At 49.4% G+C, this 17,234-nt stretch overlaps 1 protein-coding gene across 2 annotated transcripts in view; it reads right to left on the bottom strand.

Annotated features, from left to right (window-relative positions):
* Nucleotides 1-17,234, bottom strand: part of LOC119458302 (uncharacterized) — a 104,397-nt gene that overhangs the window by 26,270 nt on the left and 60,893 nt on the right. The gene's annotated exons all lie outside the window — the stretch shown is intronic.

Consider the following 17,234-nt stretch of genomic DNA (forward strand, 5'->3'; position numbering starts at 1 on the left):
ACGCGACCGTCGGGGCTGGCAAGAGCAGGGAAGGGGCGCGCGGTCTTCTGTGTTCTCTTGGGCTCGACCCACTCTTGCCCTCGACCCACTGCTTACAAGTGGCAATTTCCCCCCTTCCGAACAAAAGCATCGCCTAGATCATAAAAAAATAGGCGTAAGAAGAAAAACGAAGGCCGGCAAGGCGAAAGTATACTAAAACAAAAGCATTAACGTCCCGCCGGCACAGTCAATGAACGCTGAAGCAAGCTCACGAAGATAAATCAAAAACAGAAACAAAGAAGGGAATGAGAGAAAAAAAATCACCGCATATCCACGAAGTCCGCGCATTCCACGAAGTCGGCGCTTTCCTTTGTCTTGAGCCAGATATCTAGCCTCGGGTTGGGCAAGCACTTCCACGACTACACACGATCATTCCTTGCGGACAGAGAAGCCACTCTCCGGGCGGGAGACCTCGTTTCGGACTCGGTTAGGCTGGGTTTCAGAGGGACGCCACAGGGGTCTGTCATATCCCCGACCCTGTTTAACCTAAGCATGATCGGTCGGTCGAGGAGACTCTCCGAAGTCGAGGGTATCAACCACACAATATATGCAGACGACGTCACCATTTTGTGTACCGGAGGCAGTGATGGATGGGTGGAGGCTGCGTTGCAGGAAGCCATCGAGATAACGGAGGAATATCTTAAGCCGACCGGCCTTCGGTGTTCCCCTCGGAAATCAGAACTGCTCATTTACAGGCCCAGGCGAAGGGGGCCCAAACCGAAGGGTTGGAAGCCTGTAGAGGACGTCGACATCACTCGGACAAGTGAGGACGGTGTCATCCCCAGGGTGTACACCCTTCGGGTCCTAGGTATGACGATCGAATCAAACCGCTCCAATAACCTGACGGTGTCTAAACTAGCCAAGAAAACGGATAATTCCATCAGACTCATACGGAGAGTTGCCAACCGGCAGCAGGGTCTTGGAGAGGACAATCTTGTGAGACTGGTGCACGCCTTTGTAATGTGCCATTTTACCTACGTGGCGGCCATGCACAATTGGCAAAGGTCGGAGAGGGACAAGCTCAACACGTTGATCAGGAAGACTATCAAGAGGGCCCTCGGCCTCCCCATGTACACAATCTCGGAGAAACTGATGTGTCTCGGCATGCACAACACGCTGGAAGAGATCGCGGAAGCGCAGGAGAGGGCGGAGTACGCCAGGCTGTCCACCACCCAAGCGGGTAGGAGCATCCTGCGGGAGCTGGGGGTTCCTCCGGCGGAAATCGAGTCCCGCGTCTGCGGTCTCCCTCGAGAACAGCGGGAACGCATTGTCGTGGCTCCAATTCCACGCAACGTTCATCCCGAACACAACGTGGGTCGGAGACGAGCTAGGGCCAAGGCTCTCCTGGGCAAAGCTCGGGAAGAGGGTCCGGATTGCTGTTTTGTTGATGCTGCCCGGTACCCCGACGGGACGGCGTTCGTAGCGGTGGGCATCGATCCCGATGGGAAAATCACGAACTGTGCGACTGTTCGAACGAAGTCGGCCGAGGTGGCGGAGCAGGTGGCAATAGCCCTGACCCTGCTGGACGACAAAAGGACCACGATCTACAGCGACTCGCGGACGGCTGTACGAGCTTTCGCCAAGGGCACCGTTTCGGAGCAGGTCATGCGCATTCTACGGGACAAGGACATCAAGTCGCACACGATCATCTGGTTCCCTGCACACATGGGGCAGATCAAGGGCGCCCCGCCCAACCTCAACGAGTCGGCCCACAGAGCTGCGCAAGGAGTCGTTGACGGCGTAGCTACCGGGTGGCGCGACGCTGAGGTTATGGACAATCGGGACCCTCCCTCCTCATATAACGAACTTACGAAACATTTTTACATGGGACGGAGACGATACCCTCCGCCACATAGGAAACTAAACAGACCACAGGCGTTGACACTCAGATAACTCCAGGTCGGGGCATACCCTTACCCCGCACTGTTACACAGAATATACCCAGACATACAATCGACCAATGCTTGCGAGCTATGCTCAGACCTAGCTGACTTGGAACATATGCTCTGGCGGTGCCCCGCGTTACACGACGGCGACGGTGTCACGTCGACCAAACGGGAGGCTGCCCTAAGCAGCCCCGATCTTGAAGCACAGCTATCGGCTGTCCATCGGGCTCGCGACGCAGCAGAGAGGCTCGGCCTTTCTGTGCCGACGTGGGAGCGGCCCGCTACGTGCTGACGCGCGTTCCGAGGGACAATAATAAAGTTTTACCATACCATATCCACGAAGTGAATTATGATGAGTGGGCGAAGCACCGGGGGATCATTCGGTTAACCATGAATCCCCCTACGCTGGCAAGCGGACCCAGAGGCCGCGAGAGCGCGGGAAGCGGCGGCAAAACGCTGGAAGCGTTCTCTACCTGAGGTTGGTGGCACCGAGCGACGCCGGCAAGCGGACCCAGAGGCGGTGAGAGCGCGGGAAGCGGCGGCAAAACGCCAGAAGCGTTCTCTAACTGAGGTTTGTGGCGCCGATGGTCGGTTAAAGCACGAGCTTCGCGAGCCCTCAGCTCCGGGTCCGCGTGCCGGCGTTGCTGTACTGCTGCGGCTTTGCGAGCCCTCAGCTCCGGGTCCGCATGCCGGCGTTGCCGTGCTGGTGCAGCTTTGCGAGCCCTCAGCTGTGGGTCCGCTTGCCGGCGTTGCTGTGCTGCTGCAGCTTCACGAACCCTCAGCTCTGGGTCCGCATGCCGGTGTTGCTGTACTGCTGCAGCTTTGCGAGCCCTCAGGTCCGGGTCCGCATGCTGGCGTTGCCGTGCTGCTGTAGCTTCGCGAGCGCTCAGCTCTGGGTCCGCTTGCCGGCGTTGCCGTTTTGCTGCAGATTCCCGTGCCCTAGACTCCGGGTCCGCTTGTTGTCTGCATTGCCGTGCTGCAGCAGCTTTCCAAGCCCTCGACTCCGATTGCCGTTGAGCCGCCAGCATCTCCCGGACTTGCGTACGTATGGCTTCGCGTTCTTTTGTCGACACACGGAAAGGCTGCTGGTGTATCGGGCGTGCGTCTTCGTACGTGATGATCCTGTGTTTAGTGATGGAAGTCTGGCGTACGTTGGAAGAATGTGCGAAGCAGGTTCTGAATTCAAGAAAGAGCTTGCGCAGTGCGAACTGCCTATCGGTGGACAGTTCAGAATTGATGTCGAGATGGCCCAGAGACGTGTCTGCTGTCTCCACTACTTCTGAAGTGAAACAGTGTTAACGTTTGCTACTACGTCTGCAAACGCTAACGAAGTGCCGCGGAACAGGTGTCAGTGCTCGCAGCTAAAGTTGGCAAGAAGCAATTGCGAATGACCAACACGAAGCTGTATAACACTTCAAGCAACACAAACCAAGTTACTTCGGCCACCGCTTCGCCATCGCGTAAGCCACAGCATGTGACGTCGACGAGGACACTGGCTCGTGGAGGAAGCGTTACACTGTCTGCAGAAACACGAAGTACGTCGTCGCGCCGCAGGCCGTCTAGCACGTCGATTGCTCGTTCGGCAGAGAAAATGATACGACGCTCTTGCAGATCGATAATAGCGCCGTACTCCTGCAGGAAGTCAACCCCAAGAATAACATCGCGGGATAATTCGCGTAATACAAGGCAGCTCGCTACGAATGTAGATCCTTGAACCTCAACTTTAGTCGTGCAGGCGCCCAGTGGAGTAACGAAGTGGCCGCCAGCCGTCCGAATCTGCGAGTTATGCCAGGGCGTGATTACTTTCTTGAGCTGCGTTGCTATTTCCCCGCTTAGTATCCAGTAGTCTGCGCCGGTGTCCACTAAAGCACTAACTGCGTAAGCGTCAATATTCACTGGTATATCGAGCGAAAGCCGGTTGTCCCGTTCAACTGCATGTGATGTTGGATTGGTGTCGTTCCCTAACTGCGTCCATCAGAGGTCTTCTGCGCTTCGACCACCAGCGACCTCGCCCCCAAAGATCGCCTCAGTTATCTTTCCCGGCGGGGACTGGGCGACCACTCGGGAGAATACCGCTGGGGCGGAGGTGAAAATCGTCTCGGAGACGGCGACCGCGACTGCCGCCTGGCTGGCGGTGGCAAGCGCTGCTGAGAGAGGTAGTCCTGAATGTACTGGGGTCGCTGGCCGTATCGGGGCTGCGGCGAGTATGCGGAAAAGCCGCGAATCCCAACGCGCCGATATGGACACTGGCGGTACAAGTGGTCAGCTTCACCGCACTGGAAGCACAGAGGCTGATGATCGGGTGTGCGCCAAGCATCCGACTTCCCAGGGGGCGGGCGTCTGTCGTCGACGTAGTGAACCGCTTGCTCCGAACGATGGGCAAATGGAGCGGCATGAACAACGGGCGGCGGCGTGTACCCAGCGTCGTAGTACGATATCGGCTGCGCCGACTGAACTGACAACGTAGGAGGAGCACGAACGACCAGCGGTGGAGAGGAAGCAGGGCGCCTTCAGGGCTTCCGCGTAGGTCACACGGTGGTATTCAGGAGGTACTGCCGCAGTGTTATCAGTAGACAAGGTGTCCCGGAGCGCCTGGTGCAGCTCGTCCTTGATAATGCTTGCTATGGAGCTTACCGTAGGGTGCGGTGTTCCAGCGGCCTTTTGCAACTCTTCACGCACTACGGAGCGGATGAGTTCTCGCACACATTCACCGTTGCTTCCTATGGCCGTGAAAATACAGTAGCAGATATGCTGCTCCCTTGCCGCTCATACAGAAGCATCTTTTCCATGGTCACGGCCTCGGACAAGAACTCCGCGACCGTCTGTGGAGGTTCCGTACGAGGCCAGCGAAGAGTTGCTCCTTGACCCCGCGCATCAGATGACGTAACTTCTTCTCCTCCGTCATTCTTGGATCCGCTCGTCTGAAGAGGGGCGTCATGTCTTCGACGTACGTAGTCACAGTTTCGTTTGGCAACTGGACGCGGGCCTGAATCGCTCGTTCCGCTCGTTCGTGGCGATCAGCACTGGTGTTGGTCTCCAAAGGCTGACAACAAAACTGGCGCCACGACGTCAGTTGCTCCTCGCGATTCTGAAACCATGTACGCGTGCCATCCTCCAAGTAGAAGTAGACGCGTCTGAGATTTGCCGTGTCGTTCCTTTCGTTCACGGAGGCCACACGCTCTAAGTCGACCATCCAGTGTTCGACGTCATCCAACACTGTGGCATAAAACGTCTTCGGGATCTGTGCGCTCTAAGTGTGTACCGGTTCGACATCGTCCTTCCCGTACCGGTTGGGACGGTTTGAAGGGAAACACTGGTCATACCGGTTGATGTGGTGGGAACCGTAGCGTCGACGATTTCTGGGGACAGTCCCCTGATCTTGCGCCTGGCTCGATGCACGGGAGTGTCGGCAGGTACTGTATTCGTAGCGCGGATCCTTGGAGGGGTCTGCAACATCCGTGAGGTCGCGTACCCAGCACCTCCACCAGTTTGTCACGAGCCTCAAGAAGTAGTCTTGAAGGTTTAATAAACCGTAGAGCAGTTCTCTCTTGGAAAACGCAACCATCGATGATGATGATGATGATGATGACCTTTTCTTTGGCGCATACCCACTCACGGGGATCGGCCAAGAGTCGGGCAGATTTTATATACGTGCTAAGTGAATAAATTTAGCAAATGTCTAATTTTGGTAAATATAATAAAGCGAATAAATTTTAATACAATTCAGTGGACAATAAATATATAAAAAGTAGGCATACTAGTACAAGAGGGAATAAGGCAATGATAAATGGATTAATATGATTAACAATGGAACCGGTTTGATTCAACAATGAATTTCTCTATGGCGATGCATACATTCCTGTGTGAGTGTCCAAGCACAGAAGCTCCGAAAGACAGCAGTTCCGGAGAGTTCAATGGCAGGCCGAGCTGTCGCATTGCAATTTGCAATGTTCTTTTTCTTAGGGAGGAGAAACGCCGGCAGTCGAGTATGTAATGGTCGATCGTTTCGAATTCGTTACAGAAATGGCACAAAGGGGAGATCGCCAGACCAGATCGGTGCATGTAGAAATTTAGGCGGGGGACTCGACATCGCAGTCTTGTTAATGCCACTTCTGTTTGTCTGGATTTGCAAAAGTTCCTGCTCCAAGGGAATTGTAAGTGGAGCTGTTCGGTCGATGATGTTAGATCTGATTTTGATGCCATAAGAGTGTATCTTCTAAACCTGGCAGACGTTATGAAACCTGTCGTTGGAAGAAGGGAAAACACAGGGCCTGTAATAGAAGCCTTTGCCAGGCTATCTGCCGCTTCATTCATAAATATGCCTTTGTGACCAGGTACCCATACTAATCGCAAATTCCGCAAAGGACTTGGAACCCATGAGTGCAAATTTTGTACTATATGCGACTCGCCAGGAGCAGTAAGTGAGGTGCACAAGGATAGAGAGTCTGTTAATACTACCGCGGTTGTTGTGGGAGGCTGTAGCTTACGCAAAGCTAAGATAACAGCTAGGAATTCCGCTAGGAATATTGGAGTAGAGTCGGGGAGTCGAACAGAAAAAGACCAATCTAATGCAGATGAAAAAATTCCAACCCCGGCCTTTTCCTCACTCTGTGAAGCATCTGTAGCTATAATTACGTTTGTTTGGAGCTTGTCCAAGTGATCTTGGAGTAAGCCGTTAAGAATATGCCAGGGAAGTTGCTTCGCATGGTTGGGGTATATGTTATCATAAGTAATAACCAATGAATTTTGGATACTGCTTACCGTGATTATATCATTTAATCGTACATTTAACGGACTTAATAACGATTCTGTTTTATTCACCTGTGGCGTGTGAAACCGAGGCCATGGGACTCCAAAAAATAAGGCGGATTGACCAATAAATATGGACTGGGATCTTCTTATTGGTGATTCATAGAGCCTTATGAATGTTTGAACAGTGAGTATTTCAAATCTCATTTCTAGGGAAGGAAGTCGTGATTCCTTGTAGAGCACGGCATTTGCTACAAACTTTGGCAGCCCCAGACATAAACGAAGTGCTTCCCTTTCCAGCAAAAGTAGTGGACGTACTTTATAAGCAGGGGAGCCAGAAAATAACACACAGCCGAACTCTAGTATTGGCCGGATATACATGCGGTAAATCATTATAAGTGTGTCTCTGCGCACGCCCCATCGATTATTGCTAATCCTTTTCAATATCCCCATTGCACGGGAAGCTTTTGAGGTTATATTTTTAATATGTAGACGCCAGTTAAGGTTTCCATCATAAACAATTCCTAGGTATCTGACTTTTTCCACTTGTGGAATAGTGGAATGGCGGTACGAAAGGGATACCGTAAATGGGTCTTGTACCGGAAAGACAAGAACAGCGCTCTTATTTACATTAAGAGACAAGTGAATACTATCCAGCCAAGCTTCCAACTCGCATAAGTATTCCTGTAAGTACTCGTACAGTGCCTGAATATCATTTGCCGAAGCGAAAAACTCTATATCATCTGCGTAAACGTACGTGCATGTATTCTGATGACAAGGAATGGAGCTTAGCAAGATATTAAACAAAAGCGGAGATAACACTGGGCCTTGTGGAACCCCGCGTGTTTGTCTGAATTTTCCTGATTCAATTCCACTTTGCGCACAGTAAAACTCCCTGCCCTTCAAGAACTCAGCAGTCCACGTTACGAAGTAATCAGGTAATCTAATTTCCTGCATCCTTTCTGTTAAAATAGGGTATTCCACACTATCGTATGCTTTTGAAATGTCTAATGTAACTAGAGCTGCACATTGGTTGTGGCTGGCCGTCGAGGCTGGCTCGAGCAAGAGGGGCGCGCGGTCTTCTTTGTTCTCTTGGACTCGACCCACTGTTGCCCTGGACCCACTACCTACAGGTGGCAATATAGAAGAAGTACTATCTCACACACCTGATGTGGTAATAATTCTGCACCATAGCTTATGTGTTCGTTCGCAGGGTTTCACGGGAAATCGATATTAGTGGAGAGGTGAAGTAAGCCAGTCCGCCCACAAATGGAGCCGAATAAAAGCGTTTGGGTGATGGTTTGTTTTAAGTGTAGGCGATGTCTGAATGTGTTGGTGCTGTCCAATCCCATTAAGTGCACTTAGTACATGTTCGTTGCCCAAATGGAAGACCCAAATACTTTCGGTCACTTGAGGTTGTAGGGGACCGAGTTGTCGGTGTATCCAAGCAAAGGTCACCACCACTGATTTCAAAATATCCCACTAGAAATCATCGGCATCTACAGAACATGAAAACTGCCATACTGTACTGTGTTTTAATAATGGCGAATCGCACCAATGGTCTGTAATTTCAAGGCAGTGCTGCAGAGCGTATTGTGAGTTTTGTGTCGTGGTGAATTTTATCAGCTGGCGTTTATTATTGCAAAAGCCATAAACCACCAAATAAGAAGGAAAACGACGTCACTGTGTAGTAAGTACCTAGTCATTGTGGTATATCGCGTGGTAATCCACGTGCAGATGATGATGTTTTCTCAGCCTTTCTTTACAATAAGTACGGCTCCGAAGAGACCTAACGATCTTGTGCAGGCTGTGGTCGTGGCGTCAACCAATTCCTACTCCTTCTGCATAGGAATAACCAATACAGTAGCAAGTGGTCAATGTGTTCAAGAGTAAACTATCTGGCATATTTTGTGCCACAATCCGCAGTATTGTACACATAGATACTTTTTACCGAGGGCTCAACAAGCCGGACGACTGACATGTGCTGGAATAATTATTCCTACAACATAGACGTGACTCGATATTCCATCGTGAGACGTATAATTACTCTATAATGAGACTAGTTTGCTCGCTGAATCGAATTCAGCGAACACCTACAGCATTCACCAATTTTGTTTCTCGCTTTCAATCTTTGCTTTATAACAATCTTTTCCCCAGTTCCCATGTAAGATTGCAAACCGTAAACTTGTGTCCGGTTAATGTCCCTGTCATTGATGCCTCTCTGTCTCTCGGAAATGTTATTGTGCACCTAATTTGAATTACAGGAGCCTCTTTACGCTTTATTTCAATAAAGGTGCCGCAGCTACTACTAGTAATACAATATATGACCACGTACTCAGGAGAAAAGCATCACATGTACTTTTCATCGTGGAGGGTGTTTAAGAATATATCGGACAGGCCATAGTGGTGGTGCATAGGGAAACATTGATGTGTGTGTACTATATTGGAGCTACATAATTATTGGAAACTACTTATTTACTGTGCATTGTGTCAATATTTAAAAAAGTGTGGATGATTCACTCGGTGACCGGTGCTGATTATTTATTAGTGCAACTTATATGAAATGGTGACAAAAAAATGTCCCGATCATTAGATGTAAAGGGGCACCTACTACGAGCTTTGATATGTTTTCATTGTTGTACTACAGGTTTTCCCGCTCAATTTAATCTGAACGCCAGCTATTTTAATCCAAGCGCCAGTCAATATAATCGACGTGCCACACACTTAATCCCAATGCCAACTAATTTAATCTACGCGCCAAGTATTTTAATCCTCGCGCCAGTGAATTTAATCCAAAGTGTAGGTCCACTTGCGGGGTGTTATAGGAAGTTCAAAATAATGACGAAATGTTATAATTTTGCGCAGACCAAACATAACTGAAGTAGGCTTCTTCATACGCCACGAAGCATGCTTCAAACCACATGAAAAAGAGTCACGTGACGTAACGTAACTTTCTTGAGGCTCTCATGGGTCATTCCCCACAATACTGACATGGATATCAAACGAACGGGAATTGAAGAAGCTATGCGATGGTGCACACATAACGAATGTCACACCAGGTGGGAAAAAGGCGTCACGTGACCTCACGTATAATTCGCTGATCCATGCGTGATTCCCAACCATATTGACATGGATATCAAACGAACGGGCTTCGAAGAAGCTTTGCTATGGTACAGACGTAACGAACGTCAAACCAGGTGGGAAAAAGGTGTCACGTGACCTCACGTAACTTTCTTCAGGCTCTCATGGGTCATTCCCAACCATACTGACATGGATCTCAAACGAACAGGAATTGAATAAGCTATGCGATGGTGCACACGTAACGAACATCAAACGAGGTCGGAAAAGCCTATGACGTGACCTCACGTATAATTCGCTGGTCCATGCGTGATTCCCCACTATATTGACATGTATATCAAACGAATGGGCTTCGAAGAAGGTTTGCGATGGTTCACACGTAACGAACGTCAAACCAGGTGGGAAAATGGTGTCACTGGACCTCACGTATCTTTCGCTGGCCCATCCGTGATTCCAAACCATACTTACATGGATATCAAACGAACGGGCTTCGAAGCAGCTTTGCGATGGTATACGCGTAACGAACGTCAATCCAAGTGGGAAAAAGGTGTCACGTGACTTCACGTATAATTCGCTGGTCCATGCGTGATTCCCAACCATATTGACATGGATATCAAACGAACGGGCTTCGAAGAAGCTTTGCGATGGTACACACGTAACGAACGTCAAACCAGGTGGGAAAATGGTGTCACGTGACCTCACGTATAATTCGCTGGTCCATGCGCGATTCCCCACTATATTGACATGTATATCAAACGAACGGGAATTGAATAAGCTATGCGATGGTACACACATAACGAACGTCAAACCAGGTGGGAAAAGAGCATCACGCGACCTCACGTATCTTTCGCTGGCCCATGCGTGGTTCCAAACCATACTTACATGGACATCAAACGAACGGGCTGTGAAGAAGCTCTGCGATGGTACGCACGTCGCGTACTTCAAACAACGTGAAAAAGAGTCACGTGACATCACGTAACTTTCGCCAGGCTCTCATGGGTCATTCCCAAACATACTCACATGGATATCAAACGAACAGGCTTCGAAGGAGCTCTCCGTTTGTGCCCCCACAAAGCACGTCAGACCACCTATAAAGCGATGTGACGCGACTTTAAAACTTTCAACAGCCATTGGGTGATTCACGAACATTCTAATATGCATATAAACAACCGGGAATCGAACAGCCACTGTAACTGTTGCCACGTGAATTGACGAAACCGAGAAGGAAAGCACGTGACGCCACTTTCCGTAACTCGGCATCGAATGTGACTGACTGCTGAACCGATTGACATGGATATCACGGCAAAAGAAATTTACCTTGAGAGGAGGTGGTACTCATAGAACTTAATCGGTAATGCCTGGCATAATTATTTTTTTTCCTCGCCGACGCACGTGAAGACAGAAATATGTGCGAATTTTGGTTTCGTTAGTTGCTCTTAATACATTAACGCTGCTATTCGAATTGTTGTAAAGTTCTCGTTACTCGGAATGCTGTGCTGATTTGCGCGTAATTAGTGCGCACTGACTGAACTGGAACAGATGGTTTTATTTTTTTTAACAGCGAATCTTTTTAAGCCAGCCGTAATTTGTTGTGCGTAGCCGTGGTAACCATGGCAACGCAAAGGAGGAGGGGACCGCCACGTGGTCTCCTCCTCTGCTCCGGATAAATCTGGAGCAGAGGAGTGGAGGGCTCCAATTCCGTAGTGGAGGACTCCGAATTAATCCGGAGCCCTCCACTACGGCATGCCTCATAATCGGAACTGGTTTTGGCACGTATAACCCCAGAAAGAAGAAGCAGCACGCAAGTTCATACCTAGCAGTAGCCGCCAGTAAGCTTCGCTGTCCTTAAGCTTTGCACGACCGCGTGCAAACTTGCCTGTTTTTTTTTTTTTTTTTTTGTAGCCGAGTCAGGATCTTCTTGTTGCTCAATACATGCTGCATAAAAGTGTTCTTCCTAGCATCAAAGAAGCCCTCGAATACACGCAAAATTTCCGCGTGACTGGCCGCTCGAGACCCTTTGCGTGTATTCGCGAGCTTCTTACACGCTCGGAAAAACAGTTTTATGTAGCACGTATTGAGCAACAAAAAGCTGTATTTGCAGTTTCTTATGTTGCTCTACAATTTTCTCATTGAAAATTTTCAACTAATTTTTATGTTTGACAAGTTCAATAATTAATACTGATTATGCAATTAGGCAGAATGCAAAAACAATTTCAGTATTTCCCAATCGACGGCAAGCCAGATTACCTTGGTTCTCTTCAGCTACGTGGCATTTGCATATTTTTAAATCTTGGGGCATGATAGTTGCGACACCCTGTATCGTATACTTCCTTTCCGGCAGAACGGACTGTAGGGTGCTCATCAACTTAAACGCTATAATCGCACCGCATGAGTGTTGGCGATTATCGCACCACCAGTCAACAAGGGTGACCCACAGTAGACAACAGCGATACCTGGAAGAGCGGAGCTGGTTCCCATACTCCATGATAGGATTTCGCACAGGTTTATCGTGTCGAGACGGGTTCCTCCTACTTAGAGACGAAATTCTAACCAATATGCCGTACGGTGACGAGAGACTAGTCCTAGCACTAGACCTCAAAGGAGCCTTCGACAATGTCTCTCACGGCGCAATACTCGAGGAACTCGAACTCTCGGGTTGTGGTGAGCACACCTACAACTACATAAGGGCGTTTCTTTTCAACCGCGAGGCAGCATCAGTATTGGCCAAATCCCATCGCAGATATTTAAAATGCCGAACAAAGGAACCCCTCAAGGAGCGATAATATCTCCTCTGCTCTTCAACATGGCGATGTGTCACCTCGCGCGCGATATCGATCGGATACCCGACCTAGGTTACACGCTTTACGCAGACGATATCACGCTGTGGGCGAGCAGAGGTTCCCTAGGGGATAAAGAATACACGCTCCAACCCAGGGTATTAGCGGTGGAGAAATTTTCCCGAGCGATCGGGCTGAAGTGCGCGCCCGAAAAATCCGAGGTCATCCGGATAGACGCGAAAGGCTACAAATCCAGAGGGTCGATTAACATTGTGGTTGAGGGCCAGATTGTCCGCGAGGTACCTACGATGCGAGTCCTGGGTTTGTCGCTTCAGAGCGACGGGAGAGCAGCACAGACGCTCAAAACCATCAAATCCGCAACCCACAACATAGCCCAAATGATACGCCGAGTGACGTATAGAAAGGCAGGAACGCGAGAAGTCGATACCCTAAGGCTCGTACAGGCCTTAGAGATTAGTCTAATCACATATGGCTTGCCCTACCAAATCCTGAACAGGGATGAGGAGAGGCAGACCAACACGATAATTCGAACAGCTTTCAAGGCGGCTCTGGGCCTGCCTCAATCTACCTCCACGGAGTGCATGCTAGCTTTGGGAGTACACAATACTTTCGACGAACTGAGGCAGGCCACTATAAAGCCTCAGCTTCACGAAAACTGGTAGGGCAATATTGGCACGACCTAATATCCCCGCATACCCAATTTATCTCACCGAAAAGGCCATACTTCTTCCTCCTTCGGTGAGATCCAAAATTACAGCAGCTCCAATTCTCAAGAATATGCTTCCCAAGTACAAGGAAAGGCGCAAAGCACGCGCACAACATATTCAATCGATGTACTCCAATAACGCTAGGTACAACACGTGCTACACGGACGCAGCTGCGATGCAGAGGCTACCGGGCAGCGCTACCAAAGGAGGTACGCCCTGGAAGTCGTGAATGCGATCAGCCAGCAGCAAATTACCGCGTCGACCACGGCCACAGGGGAACGAACAGGCTAACGCGTTAGCTCGAGCATCTACTAACCGATCGATGGCGTCCTCTTCAAACCCCAACCACTCGCACTATCCCTCACAAAATTCCACCAATTTAAATGCCTAAGAACATCCTTGCTCATCAGCCCGGAGTCGGCAGAAAATACCCGTCGCCTCACCCACAACTTAGCGAGGAGGAGGCCGATGATTGGCGCAAAATACAGACCGGGGTATTCCCCCATCTAAAACTGCTAAATTCCATGTATCCCACCCGCTATAGGGCCACGTGCCCTTGGTGCGGTGGCATACCTACACTAATACATGTAACCTGGGAGTGTACTGAGCACCCTCATAGCCCAACTAATATCACAATGGAGCAGTGGGAGACACCGCTCGCCCGTTCCGACTTGGCTGGAGAAAAGTCCTTAATTAGCCAGGTCAGGCAGCCGGCAGAAGCCAGTGGGTCCCTGGGCTGAGGGGCTCCGACCACCGCTCCTTAAAATATTTTCCAGTCAAATGAAGTTGCTATATATATATATATATATATATATATATATATATATATATATATATAGCAACTATATGGTCGAAATTTGATGGACAGCCTACCTGAGCAGCGTACTGTGCCAGCTGAACAAGAAAGAGGACCAGAAAAGGGGGTGTGTCTCAGGTTTTGCTTCTAGGAGAGGATGTGAAAATCCCGGTTAACGTTGAATGCCTGCTCAAGAAAGGGACGAAGTACAGCCTTGAACCCGTTGTTCCGCCTCATGAGTTGTTGGCGTTTAACAGGCGTATAGCTAATAGAGCGCCTCAGGATCAATCTACCCGGTGCCTCCTTGAGGGGGTTGATGCGTTATCCAGAACTGTACGAAAGAACAACCACCGCCAGTACCGGGAACCGACAGATCTCATTGTGAAGCATTTTAGGGACAATGACCTCCGTCTGCTCCAAGCCCATGGGGGGGTTTGTGGTGTTAAATGCTGCTTCTTTTGCTGAGAAGAGTAGGAAGGCCATTTCTAAGAATTTCATTCCGGTTCAAAGCAGTGCCGTCCGTGTAAAGACAAAGGCAGCTAATTTGTGTCAAAACCTTCAGCTTCTCAAATTTGCCAGGGATATTAGATCTTCTAAGGGCAATTCACGCAGTGTTTTCTTTACGGCAAAAACGCACAAGCCAGAAGTACCATTTCGCACAATCATAAGTGAGAAGGGATCTTGGCAGCACTTGGTCAGCCAATTCTTGCTTAAGAAACTAAATGTACTTTCAGTTAATGATCCCTTCGATACCAAGAGTTCGGATGATGTGGTGCGATTTTTGCAGGGGGGAACATTTTTTGATTTCATGTTCTCTGTCGATATTGAGGATTTATTCTATTCTATTCCTCATGGGCATTTATTCGTTGCTGTTCGACACTGCATTGATGCCAGCGGGGCCATTGCCTTTCAAAATTCTGCTGGCATGTCGGTAGATGATTTTATCAGTTTACTTGAATTTTACCTCCGGTCAACTTTTGTGGCCTTTGAGAATATTTTTTATTTGCAGCGTCAAGGGATTTCCATTGGGTCATGTGTGGCACCTGTCTTGTGCAACATTTTTTTAGCTGACGTGGATAGTTGTTTGTCAAAAATCTTAGAGAAAAGTAACGTTATCAAAATTTTTAGGTATGTTGACGACTTTTAATATTTTTAAAGAAACCACCTGTTTTTACCTTAGACAAGTCTGTTGATGCTATTCTTGACGCCTTTCGGCAGTATGGGAAGGGACTGGCCTTCACACATGAAATCCCTTCTAATGATTCGCTGCAGTTTTTAGATCTACGGCTTCGGTTTTTAAATGATCGTGTTTGTTGGTCTTATAATCCCCGAGCGCAAAAGGCATTATTGCCATATGATTCTGCGCAGTCTAAGTTCGTCAAGCGGGGAATTGTGAAACTTTGTCTGGGTTCCGCGCTCAGGAAATCGTGCCCACATGCTATGCAGGATAGTTTTAATGTCCAGGTTCGGCGTGTGTTGGATGCCGGTTACCCTTGCACGGTAGTTACGGCAGTTGCAGAGGTTCTTCTGCGAGAGTCGAAAGCATCCCTCGCTGGTGCAGAAACTGGGCTGCAGTGCTGGAGCCGTCCTGAAGTGTTGCCCTACATGCATCGCACCTCTCATAATTTGAAGAAGGTTGCGAGTAGGCACGCTGTGCCAATGGTTTTTTCAGCCCCGCGTAAGCGCGCTGGGCTCTGCCCGAGGATTTCTGCGATTAACAAGAATCCTGGAGGATGCGGCAAAAAGCACGAGCCGCCCCACGTAAAATGCGCGGTTGGCGTTGTGTACGAAATTCCGCTATCATGTGGAAAGACGTACGTAGGGCTAACTGAGCGGTGTGTCAACGTTCGTGCAAGGGAACATGAGCTGTCGATTAAAAATAATGAGAATGCGCATTTGCCTGCGCACGTCCGGCATTGCATGTGTATACCAAATTTCCAAGGCATCAAAATTTTGGGCAAAAGCCGTGATACTACTGCCCGTGAACTGTTGGAAGCCTTTCATATTTCGTCAAAAGGAGATGGCTGTATAAGTGATACTTCAATTTCTTTAAAAGAAAGTGAGATGATGTTCTTGCGCGGCACGTTGTAAGTGTGTCATGTGATCACCGCTGCTGTACCTACGTCATTCAGAGTATATATTGACAACGCAGGAAAAAATAAAGTCAGTCGAAAGTTGGCGCTCGTCCCTATCTACTTCTGTGTCCGTGTTTTTTGTTTTTGCGCATAACCATTTCCTTTGCAAGTATGAACCAACTATCCCAGCAGAAAGTTTTACAGAAATGCCACTTTTCCACTCGAAAGCTTACGATTCTAGGTCATGTTGTTTCGAAGCACGGTATTCTCCCCGACTCTGCCAAACTTACAGCCATTTCAGCCTTACAGCCATTACAGCCTTTCCCAGACCAAGTACCACGAAAGATCTCCGCAGCTTTATCGGCCTATATTATTTCCGATGCTTTATCCGCTATTTCGCTATGATCACCCACCCTCTGACCAAGCTCCTCGCTGGCAGTAATAACCTTTAGGCCTGGTCTCCTGCTTGCGACGACGCTTTCAACGAATTGCGCCGTCTCCTTAAGTCGCCTCCTACACTGCGACACTTCGACCCCTCTGCACCCACTGAGATCCACACGGACGCCAGCGGTGACGGGTTAGGCGCTATTCTTGCTCAACGGAAAGATGGCTTTGAAGAGTACGTCGTTGCCTATGCAAGCCGAACTCTCAACAAAGCCGAAGGCAACTACTAGGTGACTGAAAAAGAATGTCTTGCCATAATTTGGGCCATGGAGAAATTTCGTCCTTAGGTGTACGGGCGCCCATTTGACGTAGTGACCGACCACCACGCCCTGTGCTGGTTGTCGTCACTGAAAGGTCCAAGTGGTCGCCTCGCTCGACCGGCATTGCGCCTCCAGGAATACGACATCCGCGTCGTGTATCGCTCTGGTTGGAAACATTCGGATGCAGACGCCCTCTCCCGTTCGCCCTTGCCTCCCGACCTTGTCTGCTTCACAAATACTACCTGCGATACCGCCGCTCTTGCCATCTCTGACATGCCATCTGAGCAGCACAAGGACCCGTGGGTGGCTTCCATTCTAGACTTTCAGTCTGGCCGGACTTCTGCTCCCACTTCTCGGACGTTGCGTCGGCAGGCTCCACTTTCCACGACGACCCACAATGTG

The sequence above is a fragment of the Dermacentor silvarum genome, chromosome 7, assembly GCF_013339745.2.
Source record: "Dermacentor silvarum isolate Dsil-2018 chromosome 7, BIME_Dsil_1.4, whole genome shotgun sequence".
Lineage (NCBI taxonomy): Eukaryota > Metazoa > Arthropoda > Arachnida > Ixodida > Ixodidae > Dermacentor > Dermacentor silvarum.